This window comes from Pavona decussata, unplaced genomic scaffold (assembly GCF_977016875.1).
Source record: "Pavona decussata unplaced genomic scaffold, jaPavDecu1.1 SCAFFOLD_6, whole genome shotgun sequence".
NCBI lineage: Eukaryota > Metazoa > Cnidaria > Anthozoa > Scleractinia > Agariciidae > Pavona > Pavona decussata.
Genome location: NW_028145430.1, coordinates 2,587,501 through 2,607,960, shown reverse-complemented (window position 1 = coordinate 2,607,960; position 20,460 = coordinate 2,587,501). Strand labels below are relative to the sequence as shown.

At 39.5% G+C, this 20,460-nt stretch overlaps 1 protein-coding gene and 1 pseudogene across 3 annotated transcripts in view; one reads left to right on the top strand and one right to left on the bottom strand.

Moving 5' to 3' along the window:
• LOC146489148 (uncharacterized) overlaps positions 1-20,460 on the bottom strand; it is a 265,653-nt gene that overhangs the window by 65,730 nt on the left and 179,463 nt on the right. The window lies entirely within an intron of this gene.
• Positions 1,039-5,995, top strand: LOC146489156 (uncharacterized; annotated as a pseudogene).

Here is a 20,460-nt window from a genome sequence, read left to right as displayed (position 1 = left end):
TATTTAAACACTATAAGATTTAAAGCTCAGAGCTTGTGGGGTCGTGTGAAAATAACTACAGTGTGAAACTATATTAAAATAGTGATAACATTACTTATAGAGCACAACTACCATGGTAAAAGGTAAAAAAAAAAAAAAGAGAATATTCAATCAGTTTCTAAGAAAGAAAAATGTTTAACCGAGTTCGCGTATTTACATGTAAATAATGTTTAGCGGACAACAGACTGGCAGAGGCAGATGTTTAGAACGATACGCGATGCACATGATTCAAAATTTACAGTCAGATTCAAAAATGTGAATAAGAAAGAAATACAACTTGGGAGCTTCATGCAGACTTGAAAAGTTTTTCAAGAAGAATTACTCAAGGCGATCATGATTATTTCCAGGCAGCGCCTGGGCTGACTTTGCACTAAAATCAAGTTCCTTAAATTAAAACTCCTTCTTCATTTTACGATAAAAATCAGTAAACTGGCCCGTAAAGTGAGTCGAGATAGCGTTCCAAATAATAGCGCCTGTACAGCTTATAGAGTTTTTAAGAAACTTTGAATTAAAACGGGGCACGATTACGTTATTACTGACTTTTTCTAAAGTTGTATGCAGTGCGAGGTTTATTTGTCAAGTACAAAAGAGCCGCAGGTGTTTCATCTATAAACACGCTATGGAATAATTTAATTAATCGAAGTTTATAATAAAAGGTTAAAGTGTTCCAATTCGAGTGTCGGTATACTTCGTCAGTAGGCGTATCGTGAGATAAGTTATATATTATTCTGGCTGCTCTTTGGGGAAGTAATTCCAAAGATTGTAAAAGGTTTGTATTTGGACAGCCGCCCCAAACGACCAGCCCATGTAAAACGGATAGCATCTAGATGCATCTAGAGCTTCGTTTGCTGGTTTGAATACTTTATCCCGAATAATAGAAAACTGCTTTCTTTGAGGGGAACCAGATAAAAATCTGTCCAGACCGGAACGAATGGCATAGTGTTGCGGCTTTATGGTTTTTCTTCCACGTTTCTGGCTTCCTCGTAAAAACGTTTCAACATGGTTGACAGTTCTGCGGGCTCCATGTTTTCAACCATGCTCAAGTTGGACAAGAACGGTTTGTTTATTTTATAGTTAGTAAACACAGTGTATTATTTTCTATTTTATAAAACGACTCAGTTTAGCGTAGGACTAAATCTGAAAGTCTACTCGTAACTTGCTTCACCTTCAAAGACGTTGACAGCATATCTTGTTGACTTTTTTGTACTTTCCGGGACTGCATTAATGCGACCAACTTTAATTTTTAATGTCACTATTACTGGATTCTACAAAACGAGTTTTCTTTTCTTCCACGTAAAATATTAAGTAAAAAGGTGAAACTCTTGAGCTGGGTTTTTTTGCGCTGGCTTTGTTTCTTATGGACGGAAATAATCGGAGGACAAATATCGACGCAGATGGGGGTTATTGCGTGATAATCGTCCTATGATTTTGCACCACGTGACGTAAAGTAGCCAATGAAATCGCGCGAAAATTAATGGGAAGGTTATAATTTCGTTTGTGTTTTAGCTTTCGTCAGTAATGCGATATTTATGAAAGTTTTGCTTGGTACTTGGAGCAGGCCTATGTTCACCAAGTGAATACTGTTTTTGTTTTTGTTTATGTTAGAGCGTAGAAGAGATAGGGTCAGGGTTTTATAGTTTCTCTAACCCAATGGGTCATGAAAATTTTCAAACATGCCTTCTATTGGCAAGAATGTCTGGTTTCTTTTATCAGCTTATCACCCAGTGCCTCAATGTTATTGCTTGCATTTTTTTCAAAGCGAAATATTGAATAGGAACAGAAAATAAATTTATTTTAAACCGTTACTGAAACAGGTGTTCTATATGAAGTCTAGAGGGTGAAGGTCCATTGGGGTATCGCAATTGAAGAAGTGCTATGTTGCAACAAAGTTCCCCGTTGTGTTGATGTTATTGATTGTTCTCCTGAATTAATTTTGGTTTGTTTCAAAAACCCCCAACGTCACTTTTAATTAATAAAGGCTATTTTTTTAATATTATTTTATTATCTTATATACACACAAACTCCTCAAACTATGTATAGCCTTATTTTGCAGCTGTCAGTGTATGGATTCATGCGGAAGATAAAATGTCTTAGATCTCTGTCAAGAGAAAATGTAGAAAAGACGTTGCGACGGTCAACAAGTTTTAAAGGTTTCAGGAGTAGATCTGTTAGAGATCATTTTAGTGGCGATAAGTCATAAAAGTCCATTATCACTATATTATCAACTATAAATTTCTTTCAGAGCGCATTTTATATGATGTAATATTTGGGAATTCGATTGCTTCAAACGGCTATCAGGCATTCTTCTCCGACACATGACAACAATAAACAAAAAATAACTCGAAATCAATAAATTAACATTCAGCAGAGAATTGCCAACTAGTTCTAGTTGGCAATTCTCTTTTTATCTTTTGGTTAACCAAATACTCGTATTTTTACTGAAAACAATGCTGCAGAATTTGCTGTTACTAATTTAAGACTTGAAGGGCCAAGACACGGGAAAATAAGGGGGCCTACTTACTTTCTGTTGTTCGCTACTGGGCTTAACAAAGGTTAAACATTTCAAACTCTAGCAATACAAGCACATGGAAAGCGACGGGAAAGGGAAAGGCTCAGACGATTAGAAAATCAAATAATACAACAAGCAAAAACTATACCAAAAGAATACTAAATAAAAAATAAAATCGTAGATACAATAATCCTAACCTGTTGTTGTCGAGGTATCGAAATTTATTATAAATTCCCTCAGTTAGTACGTGCGGTGTTAATGGCCAATTTTTGCGGGACGTATTTCACTGTACGGCCCGCTAATTTTGAAAGTAGTCCCTTTCCTGCGCGTCCGGTTAACCAAAGAGATATAATAAATATCTTGCTAACCTCGTTTTCTCGGTAAGTTACGGATTCTTAAGAAAAATCTCGGTCCGTAACTTACAGTACAGACCTCGTACTCGGTTGATAAGAGGTAAGTATTTTCACGTAGCAAACCCATTGGGCTACTGGTACTGGCGGAATCAGCGAGGCGGAAGAAAACAAAAAAAGTCCGGTCTAGACAGTGCAAATTATCTCCGGTAAGAAGTATAGGAGATAATGTCTTTCTACGGGTTATTCCCTTAAGGATGTAGAATTCATTAGCGCTTTTGTTATATTAGCCACTATCAGTCACTCTGCTATTCGGGTATAAATAGTTGTATTTGTGCCGCTAGTCACTCTCACTCCAGCACTTGTATGCCAGGCTCTACGTTTTCATTTTCACTGGCAGCTTCGAAAGAGAATCCTCCCGTTTCTGCTTTGCCCGAGATAAGTCCTGCCTCCTCCATCGGTTTTCACGCTGTGGTTTTTAAGAAGGTCGCCTAGTCTATGGGGTCTGTTTCCAGGCAGATTTCGTCTCTTGTTCATTCACACGTGGACAGTTTTAAGTCGCTGTTAAGCCTGCTAGGCGCGACCGATACCTTTTTTGGAGTAAAGGCAACAAGCAGCAATTTATGCACGCCGAGGCCGTGCTGAAACCGCAAAGCAGGCTCTAAATAGCAACGCCGTTGAGAAGACGAAGAATGTTGTCGCAGAAGGGACAGTTGGGCCTCTGTGCAGGAATATTAATCTGATGAGTTGGCATTCGACGCCGAGGTTGAGAAAAGGTTGTTTCGTTCCGAAAGAAAGGCGAGAAGAAGCGTGTTCGTAAATGATTCCACAAATATCCTGGTTATGATTCTCATTGCCGTGCTTATTCTAATTCGACTTGATTCTACCCGATTCGTGTGATCTTTGCTCAGGGCCCGGCGTCGCGTGGCCAGCAGAGCGCCTGTCCAATTGATCCTTGTTTTAAGTTGAGTATTTATCTGTTTTCTCTTACACTGTACTTTGGGTAGCTTGTACCTCTGGCTTTTTCGCTGGTACTTGAAGCAGGCCTATGTTCTCCAAGTGAATACTGTTTCCTTTCCTTTTTTTATAGCGTAGAATGCCAATTATCTCCGGTACGAAGTATAAGAGAAAATGCGTTTCTACGGGTTATTCTCATAGACATGTAGAGATCATTAGAGCTCATTACTGTTCATTAGTGATTTCCATATACATGAATAATTCATTAGTCGTTTTGTTATATTAGCCACTATCAGTCGCTCTGATATTTGGGTTGAAATACTTGGTATTTTCGCCGTTAGTCACTCTCACTCCAGTACGTTTCCCAGGCTGTGCATTTCATTTACATTTTCCCCTCTTTTTAAATTCAATTTCCTATTTTCTTTTTCATATATTTTTTCTACTTTTTGTGGTGTGAATAAGGTCACTTGAGGTCTTCGTGTCCAGGTAAAGGTGAGGAACGTTGCAAATGGCTCTACCTTGGGCGATGAAGTTTCTGCTTTTTTAGTTCATTGTTGCAATCACAAGAAACCAGAGTATTCTTCGAAAGAGTCGGGCGTTAAGGGTCGTTTAGCACAGTCGGCGGTCTTTTGGGAGGGGACTCTTATTTCTTACCCTTTTAGTTTAATTCTTGTCGAATAGCAAGTCCACTTTGAGGAACCCTCAGTTTGTTCAAGGAGCTGTAGTACTGTATTCTCGATTTGTTGCAGGAACATTTGACCGAAGAGCACGATTACTCTCCCACTGTTGCTGAGTTCAAGAAACTTTGCCTACGAGCAGTAAAATTTTATTTGATTAAGCTCAGATTTCGTTACCAGGATTTGCGTTCCCTAAGCAAGGTTTCCGAGTAGGATTTCTGTTTTTTTATTTGGGACCTGAAGTGTGGCTATCACCCTGTAGACATTTCTGGGCCTTATAAGCAGTTTTTATGTTAAACTTTTTCCTGGAATTAGGAGGAAGTCGTTAGGTATTCTACCCTTACCGTTTCGCCCTTTGGTCGCAGTACCGCTTCTTATTATTTTATAAAGCTGTTGCGTGCCCTGATTAGGAGGTTGCGTTTTATGTCCCACAACTGTTTAGTGTACTTGGATGACGACATGTTCGGCCATCTTGACCATGTGTCTTTTCGCATTTGCGGTCTTATCCCACGTTCTGACTTATCCTCGGCTGGCCTCGTACAGAACGCGAACATGTTGTGCTGGGAGTCCGTCCAAATGGGGACATGGCTAGGTATCGTGACTAACATTATTCAACACATATTTCAAGTTCCGCATCACTGAGTTAGAAAAATTGGGGCGTACCCTGCCTTCCTTGATTTTGGTAGGCCGTGGAAGCTACATGGATCTAGCTCGCCTCGCAGGTTTTATTATTTCCCTCTCCTTGGCGGTTGTTCCTATCTGTCCGTCTTTTCACCAGAAAAATATAGTTTTTATTCATTCTAGTCCTTCTTGGGATGCGTCGTTTATTTTTATCGCGGCATTATAACATAAGCTGAAAAGTTTTGGCTGCAGCGTATCGATTCCTTCAATAGGTAGACCGTTAGAGGTGTATTTTTTGTGCCCGCGATGTAGCTAGTTATACCGGCGAATTTGCATTTGGCGGTTATCAGTAGCAACCGTGGGAAACGATCCGGTGCATGGCATGTTTAAGCTGCAGCTGACATTGGCACGACTTCCACTTATCGCGAACGTAAAGCAGTAATCATCTTTTTGCAGTCGTACGCTGCGAGGTTGAGCCTTCTCTGTGTGGTTCCGGACAATATGGGGGGTACGCGTGTCCTTGCTGTTGGCAGTCCCAAGCCGGATTAGCAGCAGGTTTTAGCAGTGACATATACAAGTTATGCCTGTCATTCGCTTTTTCTTTAGCGCCACAGGGGGTTACCAGTGACCAAAATGCCTGTGCCGATTTGCTCAGTAGGTTTCCCGACCGAGACAACTGGAGCCTGAATCCTGCGGATTTCCAGTGGTCCGACGCGGAAAGGCATGCGTATTCCGTGGACCATTTTTGTTCTCATTGTAATTCGCATGTGGCCAGATTTAAAAGGTGGGGACCGTTGTTGTTTCGACTGGCCTTCCACTTCTTTTTGGCTTTTCCTGCATAGCGGTCCTACTCATTTTGCGCCTTTTGTGAGAGATTCCATCGTCCTTCCCAGGTTGCTAGATCTACTAATTGAACTGGGGTCAAGGTAAGCGGATAGCGTACAGAAGGCATCCTCGGTGCTCACCAGGTTCCATTCGTTCAATATGTTGCCGTTACGTCTCAATTTCCGTTGAACTTCTCCACTCGGTTAGTATTGTTCTGAACGTCTTTTTTTCCCTTTGTCTTCCCTTTAATCCTTTTTTGATCAGGATTCCGGTGTCGCGGGTTTTTCTCCAAGCTGTGTAAACGTAGTCCACCCCTTTTCGCTTTGTTTACAGTTCGGGTGGCGTGCTCTTCCCTCGTTTTGCTCTTGTCCCGTGTTTGCGTATTTTTTCTGGGTTGCTCGTTTTTTTTTTCTAATTTCTCGCAAACATTTAACAATTTCCTGCGAAATCGCGCGGAATATCGCCTGATACTTAGCCGAGGCGATATTCCGCAAGATTGAGCAGGATAATTGTTTTATTATTCAACACATTGATAACAAAGCACAGGTTTATAGCAGAAAAAACTAGATGCGATCTTTATTTGCCAAAAAAAAAAAAAATAAACTTGTAACATTTTCCCGCGCGCGGACCGCCTTGAATGAAAGCAGCAGCTTTGTTCAAGTTTGAATGAAATCGAGAGCGTGTTGCAACAAATTAAAAAATTGAGTACTCGTCTAGGGTGCCAATCGCTCCGGCAAAATTTCCCACATATTTGTAGCCTCAAAAGCTAAAAACCAAACTGTATTTTGAAGCTGCGAAGGATTTGTTGGTCAGCCGGGCCGAGCGAAAGAGACTGGAAAAGCTTTTCATCGATTTCTCGGGTGAGTGTTTCTTTGTTTATAACGCAAGCAATTTCACGATCTTTTCTCAGTGTTTTGACAAACGCATCTAGTGCCTTGTTCCTTGCAAGAACTCTGGATCTTGTATGAAACTAAACGGTTTTTTCAAGCGGCTCTGATGCTTCTGAGAATAATTACTTTGTACTCCGTCGACTCCGTCTATCGTTTTGTCTGCCAGAAAGCTAAAATTTCTCGAGGCACTTCGGTGCGAGCTCGGATTTTCTCAGGTGGTTTTCCCCATCTCTTCCAGACGAGTCGAGATCTCTGTTTAACGGTTGCAAGGACCGATCTAAGGAAATACATGTACTGTTTGTAATTTCTGAGCCCTAGAATACGGGACAATCGAAAAGTCTAGCGAAAAATATATTAAACGTTTTTGCTGAACTGTAATTTGCCAGTTCACAAACAGAAAGCTAGGTAAGCAGTAAAAGTTTGCACTAACCATTACAATTCTTAACAGCAACCTTGGTTGCCTTTTATGTGTTCAGTATAAAACAGCTTTATTAATAGTTTGGTGATCTTGCGCAGTCGTTTATACTTTTTGAAAGGGCTCTGCCATTTTTCTCCCCGACTCACGGGAATATCTGTTGTGTGCGGACGACATATATCGAGTTCGACATGACCATATTTGGGCAGTGTCAAAATGTGTTGAATAATAAATAAACAATAGCCTCCATTTGGCGCGAAAATATGCTCAGATATTTGTCCGCGGACATGATCTGTTCCTAGAAGCAAACAGTTTTCCGAGAGCGAAGCTCGAGGACAACTGTGAGCTTCGAGGAGCAGATAATGTCCAAGGACAAATATCCGAGCATATTTTTAAAGCCAAATGGAGGCTATTGTGGTTATTATCCTTCAAATATTTTTCGCAACATGTAGCAGCGAGCTTGAGTATTTGAACATTTCGTTTAAGAACAGTTTACCGTCAAAAACGTTTAGAGCGTATGTTGTTTTCTGATACTGCTTTATCGACCAGCAGGTTTATCTCTCCTTCTGTCACAGAAGCAAACCGTTTCCCCATCTTGACATTAATTTTAATTGTAAACAAGACGTGCCTTGAAGTTTTTGAAATTGGGGAATATCACTTGGGGAATATTTAACAATTATTCCTTGAGCGCGCGTTGGATATGAGATGGTAAATAGCCAACGAGGCGCGAAGCGCCGAGTTGGCTATAACTAATCTCATATCCAACAAGCGCGAATGGAATAATTGTTTTATTAAATTCTCCGCGTTTGGACATTGCTGTTGAAGTTTACTGAATTTTTATATATTTTCAAGAAAAAATTTCCTTCAAATTAAAACGACCGGATGTTGAGGCAACCTCCGACCAAAGCGCGCGAAACTTAATGATCACATGACACGCGCAGCTCTTTGCAAACGGAGTTGAATGAAAGATCGAAAGCGAAGAAAATCGGACACAGTCGGACATCTAAAATTAAAGAAACGTTCCAATGTATGAATTATAACCTTTCTGAGACTAGCATTCAAGTGCTTTTGATGTTTTAGCTCATCGAGAAGCGTAATAGTTGTGCACATTTGAGCAAATGTTCTGCTGTGTGGTGCCGAGCGAAGGAAGAGATCAGTGCAAGGACGGCTTTTTTCATGCTGAACTGAATTCCTTGCGGACGATTTAAAACACTTCAGGCAAGTCCAAGAGTACGAGGTACAACCTCACTGAGACAAGCATTCAGTGCAAGTTTTTAAACTTCAAGCTTATTTGAGAACTGTAAGTGCTGTGCACATTTGTGCAACTGTTTTGCTGAGTGGTGCCGAGCGACGGAAACAAACATTATGGCCGCCGCTCGTACGGATTTCATAGATAAACTTTTCCTGAAGTCCTCGTAAATGCGTAAAAACATAAAGGCAGGCATAAAGCTCTTCCTAAGAAATTTCTTCGATTGGCTTTAACCTCTTACCGCCAGGATTTGCAAGCCATCCCGAAATGTTTAAAGGTAACCGATTGTCATTGTTGTTGTTATGTGATCTAAAAATCTTAAAATCTTGCAATTTTAAAGATTTTAAAGGAAACTTTACCATTAAATAGCGTCATACCAAACTTTGTGGCTTTTATTGTTGTTATATTGAGACGGCATTGTTTGGTATTTCTTTCTTTTCTTTTTTTTTTCTACATATTTCCGAAGAAACTTTCGCTTCCCGCCGAGAAAAAAAGTAGCTTAGCGACACCTGGAGCATTCGTTTTCCATATAAGGTCAAACTACGGTATATGAGCTGATAACCGAGATTTAGTGAACCAATCAGAACGCTAGAAATGCAATATCCGAGGCTGAGAATTTAATAACATCGGATATTCCCCAGTTTTAGCTGGGGTATATTCGGTCACGTGAGGCGTTTAGACCAATCGCGCGCGAGCGAAAATATTTGATGGATTATAAGTCCTGTTATTTCGTGGAAAAAACTCTTATCTGTAAAAAAAAAAGTTTTGTTTTGTTTTCGAGTATCCTGGTTACCTGGTTACCTGGTTAGTGATTTTCCTTTTGTTTTGTATTTTTATTTTGCCAGATATTCGTTATTTTGGCATTTGGGGTGAAGCTCAGCAGCTGCTCGATCCTGGTTTGTGTGCCCGAGTTCCGCTTCAAATGGAACTGGTTCTTTCCTAGACTGATCCTAAAACTGTTGGTAGGTACTCTTCTGCTTGGAGACGTTGGCGCCAGTGGGTCCAGTCAAAGACAAGTTCCACACCTTCCCGCGCAGCCTCCGGATATCTTTTGGATTTTACCGAAACTACTTCCCTTCCCTGGGTGTTCCGTCATCGACTTTGCGCTTAATTTGCGGTTTTCGATGGGATCACAAGGTTGCCGGTTTGGAGTCCCCATCGTAGAATCCGAAAGTTATTGAAGCCGCCGAAGGTGCTAAGAGGAAGTTACCGAAGCCGGTTAAGCCCAAGAAGCCTTTGTATCTGTGCACCATTGTAGGGGTTGCTCAGTTCTACAACGCTGCTTCCGTTTCTCCCGCGAGGATTCGTTTCTTATTTGTGTCGTTAGTCGGAAATGCGGGTCTTTTCCGTGTTTCTAAGTTGTTGACCATTAAGGTTAAAGATATCTCGTTAAGTAACGCTGGTATGTCCATCTTCATTTCGTGTTTAAGACCGATTCCGGCAGGTCGGGAGAGTTCTACTTGAGTGGGTGCGGAATTTTTCCTTAATTCTGCCGCAGTAAGCGTGGTGAGGTTTTTTCATTAATAGATGCTCGCTGGTTCTTTCCCAATTTTCTCTGTTATTTTCGTTTGTGTTTTGGCTTTCGTCAGGAATGCGATATTTATGAAACAAACTTTTCTCTGGAACTTGGAACAGGCCGATGTTCTCCATGTGAATATTGTTTCTTTTGCTTATGTTATAGCGCAGAAGAGATAGATTGTCAAGGTCGTGTCATTGGTTTGGTTTCTGTAACCCAGTGGGTCATGAAATATATCAAACATGCCTTCTATTGGCAGGAATTTCAGGCATGAAAATAAATTCTACGCAGCCAATCAGAAGCAAGATCGCTCCAACCGCCCTCCTTAAATTATAACTCTAGAAACTCCAACGGTACAGTCTGATGATCGCTTAGTGCGTGAAACTCGAGTAACTGTGTTACATTTTCTATCTTAAATTTATATTTACATACATACATACATACATACATACATACATACATACATACATACATACATACATACATACATACATACATACATACATACATACATACATACATACATACATACATACATAGTTTATTTGGTAAAGCAGGTTGGGGAATTGGCAAGACATTAAGTCCTGATGTGGACCTGCGCTGTTGTCTGAAGATAAACTCACAACTTAATTGTTCCCTTTCAACTGATGAGATCCAAGGAGGATCGAAATTATGATCCTGCAAATTCTATACTGTCAACAAACTGGTCTAAACAAACGAAAGAAATTTGTTTGGATCCCCTGAAACAACACTGCAAGCTAGTTATATAACTTTATACTGAAGTTTCAGCCGTTAAAGAAAGAAAAAAAAAAGAAAGAAAAAAAGGATTGTCCAAAAAAACTCATGGCCCTAATAAGAAAGATCTTGCAACAGAACAAATGATCAGGCGTGGCAGTACAAAAACGTTTCGGTCCGAAACGATGCTCCAGATCCTATCATTACATAAATGTCACTCACACAAATTCATGCAACGACCCCAGTTAAACCCAGTTACAATGCCACATACAGCATTAGAACCACAGCAGCTTAAAAGAAGCAACAAGAGATCACATAAACAGACCCACTGAACTCGCAACACAGAAACACATGCAACGGTTTAGCACAGGGCTTACGTCTATCATGCAGATCCTAAAAATGTACAAAAGGCGAGACGAGAAGCCACAAACATGATGGTAAGAGTATTGTGGCCTAGGCCTTCCAAAATCATTTTACGCGTGCCCTTCCTTCAAAGGAATTAGGGGAAGTATCACGAAAATTTGATGTCCTTTCAAAACCCAAAAATGTTTGTCTGACAATTAACAGAAACAAAAAACTGTTTGTCTAGTTTTGTTATAAATTATCACCCCAGTGCAAAACTGTCGCTTAGTGCCTCTGGCCAGAGACAGAGTTGGCCGGAATGGATTGAAACTTGAAAAATGTTAGGCTAATGTTTTTCAAGTTTTCGTATATTTGTTTCCAAAATGCGCTAGACCAGAGTACGAGTTGTTCTTGTCAAGAATTGAGTTGATTGCTATCCTCTCGTTGTTCTAGAATTATTTTGTAGCAAAGTGAAGGTCTTATTTCACCATTTTTTAACAAAAGAGGTCAAAAACCCTACGATACTTCCCCTTTAACAGAAGACGTCACAATAGCCGCTTAACCTCGGCCGCCATTTATGGAGCAAATTTTCGAAACTTCGCCAAGGAACGAAAAATGTAGATTCAAGTAAGTAAACTTATTTTATTGATAAAAGTGGATAGTAAGGTGTACTTTAATTTAAAAGAAAGACGCTGAAGCATTATGGAAGGATCGAAAATTGGGAAACTGACCAATTTCAGTGATCTTTAATACGATAGAGTTTCATACCATTGTCGTGTCCATCGTGACATAGCAACACAGTTCTACTTTGTGATTGTTAATGCGCTAGCAATAAATAGTTTGACCAATTTCAATCATTTGGGGACTATTCTTCAGACACGGAAACAATTGACACTTTTAATAAAATCGTATACGTGTCCTGTGCGCAACATCTAAGGAAAATGATATGTTATGGCCTTCATATCTCTCAAGATGACTCCATTTAATTGCATTGCGATTTCTTTCTGCACTTTATTTCTTGCGCCATGACATTGTTATTTTCTTATTCCCAGTACGCTACTCTGGTAAGACGTTTGTTCATTGCATCACTTGATGAAACGAAATACATGCAGTCGGTTTTTTTTTTTTTTTGTTTGCAGTCGGCTGTTAAGATGTCTTTCTGAATTATAACTGATAGGTATATATTCAAATTAATCGGTTTTCAAATCTCTTATAAGCCGAAATTATCGCAAATTCAATGGCATTCGAAAAAGCTAGGTAAAACGGTTTTCAAACGTCGAATTTCGGCTGAATGACAAAAATTGATCGTATTATTCAGTGACTTTTGGAGGTACTGGTGAGATTTGATTTCGTAAATCCCAAAAAAATTACGTCGGTGCCGAAATGGGATACTTGCGCGCTTCAGCTGAAAACTGAAGCTAAATGCATTGGAAGAGCGACGACAGTGCAAAGTTTATTTCCACATGTATGGCGGAATGCTAGCATTTTGAGAACTGAAGTTAATTTTTTCACATTAAATATTAAAATCGATACGAGGTTCCTTTTATGGGATACTGAGCCTGGGCTGTCTTTGATTGGACACTGACATTCCAGCCTATAGAGCCTTTTAAGGCGAGAAGGAAGACAAGGGAGGGGAGGGGCGGGAGAACCTGATCCCAGGTTGGGGAACACGACCCCAATTAAACATTCCATAAGCCCAATCTTATAGGGGGTAGGTTAAAAAAATCTAAAAGGCGAAGAGTGGGGCAAAAATACGGCTACTCAGAGAGTAACTAAAATGCATGGTGTATTTTGTACTACTTCTATTGAAATTTATTCTTTGAATCTCAATAGAAATGTTTTTCAATTTTAAATTATATTTCAACTGTTGCACATATTTAACAATGAGCTCGAGATTTCTATCGCGTCTTTCGCCCTCATCAACTATCACGTATAGAAATCGAGGGCGAATAATCTAATTATATTTTAATTATATTTTTAATTATAATTATATTTTTAACTTAACAAGACAGGTTCACGTTTTTATTGATAAATAGGTCGAATTGCATTGGCTTTTATGTACAAACCCTTGCATTTCATTCAAGATTTTTTAGTAAATAAAAACCGTTCATTCTCTTAATCTGAAACGAGTATCCGAGTTCTTGTTATTGTTAATGACAACCAAAGACACACCGACGTAAAAGTCCCCTTTGGAAGCCAAGTTTTCTAAAAGAATGAGTCGGTGAAACGCAACTTTGAATGTTTTCAAAATTATAAAATTGCCGACTTTCAAAAGTGTAAATGAAGAAAATTTTCATTTAACTCTTGTTTCGACTCCTTTTCTCACAGTAAAAAATCTTCATTCAATGTTTCGTTGCAATTTCTGTCTTCTCTGAAATCGGCTTGACAAGTAATTCCCCGAAAATCCTCTTCACAGACACTTCGAAACAATTCGTTATTGGAAAACGCGACGAAGCTGTCGCCATTTTGTTGACAACTGCACACTGTTAGGCTACTCACTCTACTCACTATCTACAACAGAATAGATAGTGAGTAGAGTAGCCAATAAGAGAGCAGCATTCTTGATATAACGCTAGTAGATTTATACTAATCTCTGATAGATGTGGAGGTGTTTTTTAATTTAGAACAGTAGATATAATATCTTACAAGAAGCAAGATAAACTATCATCTTTTTCTCCTCTAGAACCTAAACATTCATGTATATCGTAGTCTATTTTGCACAAATAACAGATAGCATTCTTTGAAATTCCAATTTTAAATGGCAACAAATTCGTTCACAGTCTCTTATCTAGTTTTCCTGACTCTTTTGATACAAAATATAAAAATAAATCATGACACAAAATCTCGAGATAAAGGAGGATCCTTCCTCGAGGGAGGAAGACAGGACCTTGGAAACGAGGTGAGATAATGGCAGATCGATCGCAAAATCAGCCACCAAAACTGCAGTGGGAGCTTTATCTTCCGTGATTGCGATCGTTTGCAAACCGACAATCGTGATCCCACAAGATGAACCTACGTTTTATTTCGTCGATGGAATACCGGTAAGCTTGCAACATTGCCCTAGGGCGCACGTTTAAGGTTTCCTGTTCGACGATCCCACAAATAAATGCAAAACGAGCTTAGACCCATGCTGTCAGTCTTTGTTTACTCGTTAGTTTTTTTTTTTATTATTATTATAATTTTAGCCAGTGACTTTGCGGGGTTTTCACGTTTATCGAAGAACTAAAAATAAAAAAGTGAATCGAATGAATAATTTTAGTTATTTGAATTTACCAGAACTCCCATGTTTATGACGATTTTGAACCAATGTCGAGAGGTAACGAGATTTTTATTGCCTATAAACGAACTAGCAACAAACCTAGTAGACCGAAAAAAAAAATCAACGCAACCACATGGTAGGCATAGCAAGGTCCAAGCCCCTGGACACTTGGATTATGACCCTGAGGTATAACTAATTTACGAATCAAAACAACAACAACTTTCAGTTAAAAAACACCAATTAGTAGGAAAGGTTCATTTGGTGACTGGCTAGGAAAGCTTGGTCATTTATTAATAACAAATAATTACGATCGAATTAATTGCAATGGACCGTAATTATAATAGAGATCTCTCAATTTTTATAAATATAATTTGTGAATTGTTGTATTATGTCGCGAATATTGGCGATTCCCTTGAGATTGGTCACCATGCCCCGTATTATTACGAACTTCATACCGGTTTGGTGCTCTGTTGACGTTTTGACGAAATATTGGCCAAACATGTGGTTAATTTTTTTTCATTTCCAGACAAAGGAGTACATGTTTGTTTCTATAATGTGTTCCACGAATACCCGTAACTAGCGCCGAACATCACGCAAATTTAACATAGGAAAAGTCTTTGGTTCAAAAGCTCTGAATTCCTAACAGTTTAAGGTGACTTGGTTGGTTTTTACCTTCTTTCATCGTTCTGTTTCGATTGTTTAACCTTATAAAACGTTAATTGCAATTCATAGATTGTTGGGTTCCCTTGTGGAAGATAAACGTTTAGGAAAGGTGAAATAATTATGACGTTGCATCTGAAACATTTCTCGCGCTAACTTTTTTATTTTCCTTGATTCGGTCTTGTTCTTCTCTCCACCGTTGGTGCACGAAAGGTAAAAGTAACCTATACTTATCGCTGAGAAATGAAATCCGATTTACAGCCATTTCAACTGGATGTCTTGACCAAATATTGTTGGTGACAAATCCTGCAACTGATTCTCAGCCAAACTCCTGCCAACAAGCATATCAAAGAGAGGTTACTGCGCCTTTCAACATGCCAAACATGTTCAAAGAGGTTATTTTAATTTCTAGACAAAGGAGTACATGTTTGTTTCTATAATGTGCTCCACGAATACCCGTAACTAGCGCCGAACATCAAACAAACCAAACAAATAGAAAGCCTTTGGTTCAAAAGTTCCGCCTCCTGGCATCGTTCTGCTACGATTGTTAAACCTTATAAAATGTTAATTCAAATCCATAGATTACTGGGTTCCCTTGTTATAATAATAATAATAATAATAATAATAATAATAATAATAATAATAATAATAATAATAATAATAATAATAATAATAATAATAATAATAATAATAATAATAATAATTAATATTTGTATGGCGCAAATTAGCATGTGCATATGATCAAATGCGCCTAACAAATTGTATATGTAAAAAATAAAAAATGATTAATTAAAAATAGTTATTTACAATTCTTACAGTCCTTACATCGTATTGTAAGCAACTCTAAATAAAAATGTCTTCAATTTGGACTTAAAACGTGTAAGATTATCCTCGTCCCTTATTGCGCTCGGCAGTTTATTCCACAGTGATGGTGCAGCAGCAGTAAAAGCCCTGTCACCGAATGTCTTCTTCGTTTTCGTGGATGGTGGTACTAACAAAAGTTCAGAATTTGAGCGAAGACCATACGTGGAAAAATTCCTAACATTAACGAGATTACAAATGTAATCAGGTGCTTGGCCATGTATGGCTTTAAAAGTAATTATTAAAATCTTAAAATCAATTCTAAATTTGACTGGTAGCCAATGTAAAGAAAATAACACGGGAGTAACATGCCTAAAGCGCGGAGTTGAACAAATCCTTGCGGAAGATAGTCGTTTAGGAAAGATGAAATAATTATGACGTTGCATCTCAAACATTTCTCGCGCTATAGCTTTTTTATTTTTCTTGATTCGGTCTTGCTGTTCTCTCCACTCGGTTGGCGCACGAAAGGCGAAACGGAATCCTACTTACAGCCCTTCCAACTGGATATTTTGACCAAATATTGCTGGTGGCAACTGCTGCAACTGATTCTCAGCCAAACTCCTGCCAACAAACATATCAAAGAGAGGTTACTGCGCCTTTCAATAGAATGTGAACTGTGAAAGTTGAAGATTCCACCAATGGTTACGTTTTTCACTGCGGTCAATCATAGCAGTCACGTCTTAGAAAGCAGGGAAGTTTAGGCTAATGGGGTGTTAGGTTACAGTCCGTTGGCTTTGATTGGTGGATGTTCATACATGTTGTCGGTTTTTGTTCTCAAAGTCTGTTGGTGATTGCTGTAATTTTGATTAACTGCAGTAACAACGTAATCATGATTTGTGTTTCGTATGTTGTTGAAAATTGAGGTAAGAAAGAATAAAAAAAATTACGTTCGAAGGCCTATTCAACGTAGGTAACGCAGCTTTTCGTTATAACTTCCTGGGTTGCTGAGAATTAGCACTTGTCTTGTTTGAGTCAGCAACACAGCATCAATAATTCATTGTGGGGGTGAGAGCATGTGCCACTCAATATTTTAGGGGAAGTTTCTTAACTGCACTTGTGGAAATCGGTTGCTGCTTTTTCCTGAATAGACTTAGAGAACTATTTAACATTCAGCAGAGAACTGTCAACAAGTTCGGGTTGTTTTTTTTCTCTTTTTCTCTTTTGGTAACTTGCTGTTGTCGAGGTATCGAAATTTATTTTGTCTCTCAGTTAGTTCGCGCGGTGTGATTGGTCAATTTTTGCGGGCCGTATCTCACTGTACGGCCCGCTAAATTGGAAAGTTGTCCCTTACCCGTGCGTCCGATAAACCAAAGAGACATAATAAATATCTTACTAACCTCGTTTTTTCGGTCGGTACTGTAAGTTACGGATCCTTTATTTTTCCCGTTGATTTATGGCCAAAGCGCGAAATCAACGGGAAAAACTCGGCACGTAACTTACAGTACGGTCCTCGATCTCGGTTGGTAAGAGAAATGTATTTTCACGTGACCAACCTGTTGGGTACTGGTACTGGCGGAATCAGCCAAGCGAAAGAAGACGAAAAAGACTGGTCTAGGTAGTGCAAATTATCTCTGGTACGAAATATAGGAGATAATAGGGAGCTTAAGCACAGACGTTCGTGAGCGACGGACGGCAACCAGAAAGTCGAATGTTTCCTTTTTTTAGCGTGGTTTTGCTCCATACCAACGGACAGGAAAGTCTCTTTCTGATGACTGTGGCTTGAAGTTATAAACGCGATGGCGTGAAAACACTCCAAAAAGGGAAAAAATTCAATTTTTGGTTGCCGTCCGTGGCTCAGAAACGTCTGTGCTTAAGTTCCCAAATGCCTTTCTACGCGTTATTCCCATACGGCTGTAGAATTCATAAGCGCTTTTTTTAATTTAAGCAACATCAGTTACACTTCTATTCGGACATAAATAGTTGGTATTTGTGCCATTGTATAGTCACTCCCACTCCAATACTTTTATATTATGCTCTACATTTGGCATATACCTCATGTTAAGGTAAGGGTGACTATATGGAGGGTTAGGGCTAGGGTTCTATCTGTCATGTGGGTGACTATATGGTACCTTTACATTTCACGAGCAGCTTCGGAAGAGAATCCTCGCGTTTCTGCTTTGCCGGAGATTAGACCTGCGCCTTCTTTCGATTGTCAAGCTGTGGTTTTTAAGAAGGTCACCGAGTCTATGGCATCTGTTTTCAGGCAGATTCCGTCTCTTGTTCATTCACACTTGGAACGTTTAAAGGTGTAGTTCGCCGAGTAGCATTCCGCTTACCTTGAAGTAGTTGTTAATTCACCGCGCTAAGCGCGACCGACATATATTTTTGGAGCAAAGGCAATAAGCAACTATTTGTGTACGCCGAGAGATTAGAAACCGCAAAGGAGGCTCTGAATAGCAACGCCGCTGAGCAGACGAAGAAGGCTGTCGCGGAAGGTATTTCTCTCGTCTCCAAGATAATTAAAAGCTATTGAAATAACCGACAAGAGTGACTAAAGTTGGGCTATTGTGCAGGAATATTTATCTAATGAGTTGGCATTCGATACCGAGGATGAGAAAAGGTTGTTTCGTTCCAAAAGAAAGGCTGAAAAAAAAGTAAAGACGTCCAAGGAGAAGCGTTTTCGTGATCTATTCCAATCATATCCTGGTTATATTTCTCGTTTACGTGCTTCGTCTGATTCTACGTTCAAGAGTGACTCGCGTTATCGTTGCTCGGGGTCGTTACTCCCTGGCTTTTTGCCTGGTACTTGAAGCAGGCCTATGTTCTCCTAGTGAATATTGGTTCACTTGTTTAGTTTATAGCGTGGAACGCTGTTTTTTCCTTGTGACCTACGGGATATCACCCCTTCGACATTTTTAGGCCTTATCAGCAGCTATTACGTTTTCCTGGGATTTTGATGGAGTAATTAGATATTTTACTTTTACCGTTTTCCCCCTCTGTCTCAGTACCGCTTGTTATTGTTTTATAAAGCTCTTGCGTCCCTTGTTACAAGGTGGCGAGTTATGTCCCACGTCTGTATAGTGTACTTGGATGAAGGCATTTCCGGCCATATTGTCCATGTCTCTGCTCTTGCCGGCAGTCTTACCAAATGTTCTGACTTATCCTCGGCTGGTCTCGTGCAGAAGAAGAGCACGTCGTGCTAGAAGCCCGTCCAAATGAGGACATGGCTGGATATCGCGATTAACATTCAACACATAATTATTTCAAGTTCCGGCATCACTGAGTTAGAGAAACTGGAGCGTACCCTGCCTTCCTTGATTTTGATAGGCCGCGGAAGCTACATGGATCTACATTGTAGCTCGCCTCGAGGGTTTCATTATTTCCCTCTCCTGGTCGATTGTTCCTATCTCCCGTCTTTTCACCAGAAAAATATAATTATTTTTTTATTCATTTTATTCCTTCTTGGGATGTGTCGTTTATTTTTACCGCGGCATTATTACATGAGCTGAAGTTTTGGCTGCAGCACATCAATTCCTAGCCTGCGAACGCAGACGTTTGTCGCCTCTCTCCGCCGAAAAATAACGTGTGCGTACCCGAGCGGCAAAACGATTTCCGTGACGTAGAAATTCTAAGCCAATCACCATTTAGCTCATAAAATCACAGAACTACCACACGAGATTCGTGCGCGGTGTACACGAAAAAAACAATGGCGGACAATATGGAGGACGCGCTTAGCAAGTTTGCTTTGCGCGCTTTTCGGTATTGAAAAGTTAAATAAGCAACAGGAGCATTCAATCAAGTATGCTGTAGAAAAGGAAAAGATATTTTTGTCAATTCGCCGACGGGGCTTAGCAAGTTGTTGATTTATCCAGCGTTGCCCATAGTGTTTTCGTCTGTGCAGTCCACTTGTGAGAAAAATATCTTGGTCGTGATTTCTCCATTGACAAGCTCGATGAAATATCAAGTTAGTGGCCTTACCAAGTTCAAAAGTGTGTTGTCTAGCCTACAAGACTCCTTCAGTACGCACTATGATATAAATTAGTATGAAAGTCTTCATAGCTAGCTTAGCTCTGCTAAATGATCATTCTGAGCCGTTAGGATCAATCTTCGATATGCAATTGTGTATGCTAGTTCTGTGGCATTTGTTTACGTTTATCGGGTAGATTTTTAGAGGTGTATTATTTGCCGATGTAGCTACTTATACCGGTGACAGCGAGTTTGCCTTTAGGCGGTTATCACTAGCAACCGTGGAAAACGATCCAGTGCATGGCATGTTTACATACATACATACATACATACATACATACATACATACATACATACATACATACATACATACATACATACATACATACATACATACATACATACATACATAAACTTTATTTAGACACGGTAAAAACATCAGTTACAAGATAAAAATTTAAAATTAAAACTGATTTACATGTTTGCCGTGTGGGAGTACGAGGAGGACAATTGGCGATCTATCTCATTTCTAAAATTAGTAAACGATCTAATGGCTCTGACATCAGATGGAAGGCTGTTCCACAAATGTGCCCCACTGTAGCAGAAACTACGTTTCAAAAAATCGGTACGAGGCTTAGGCAGAGCCAAT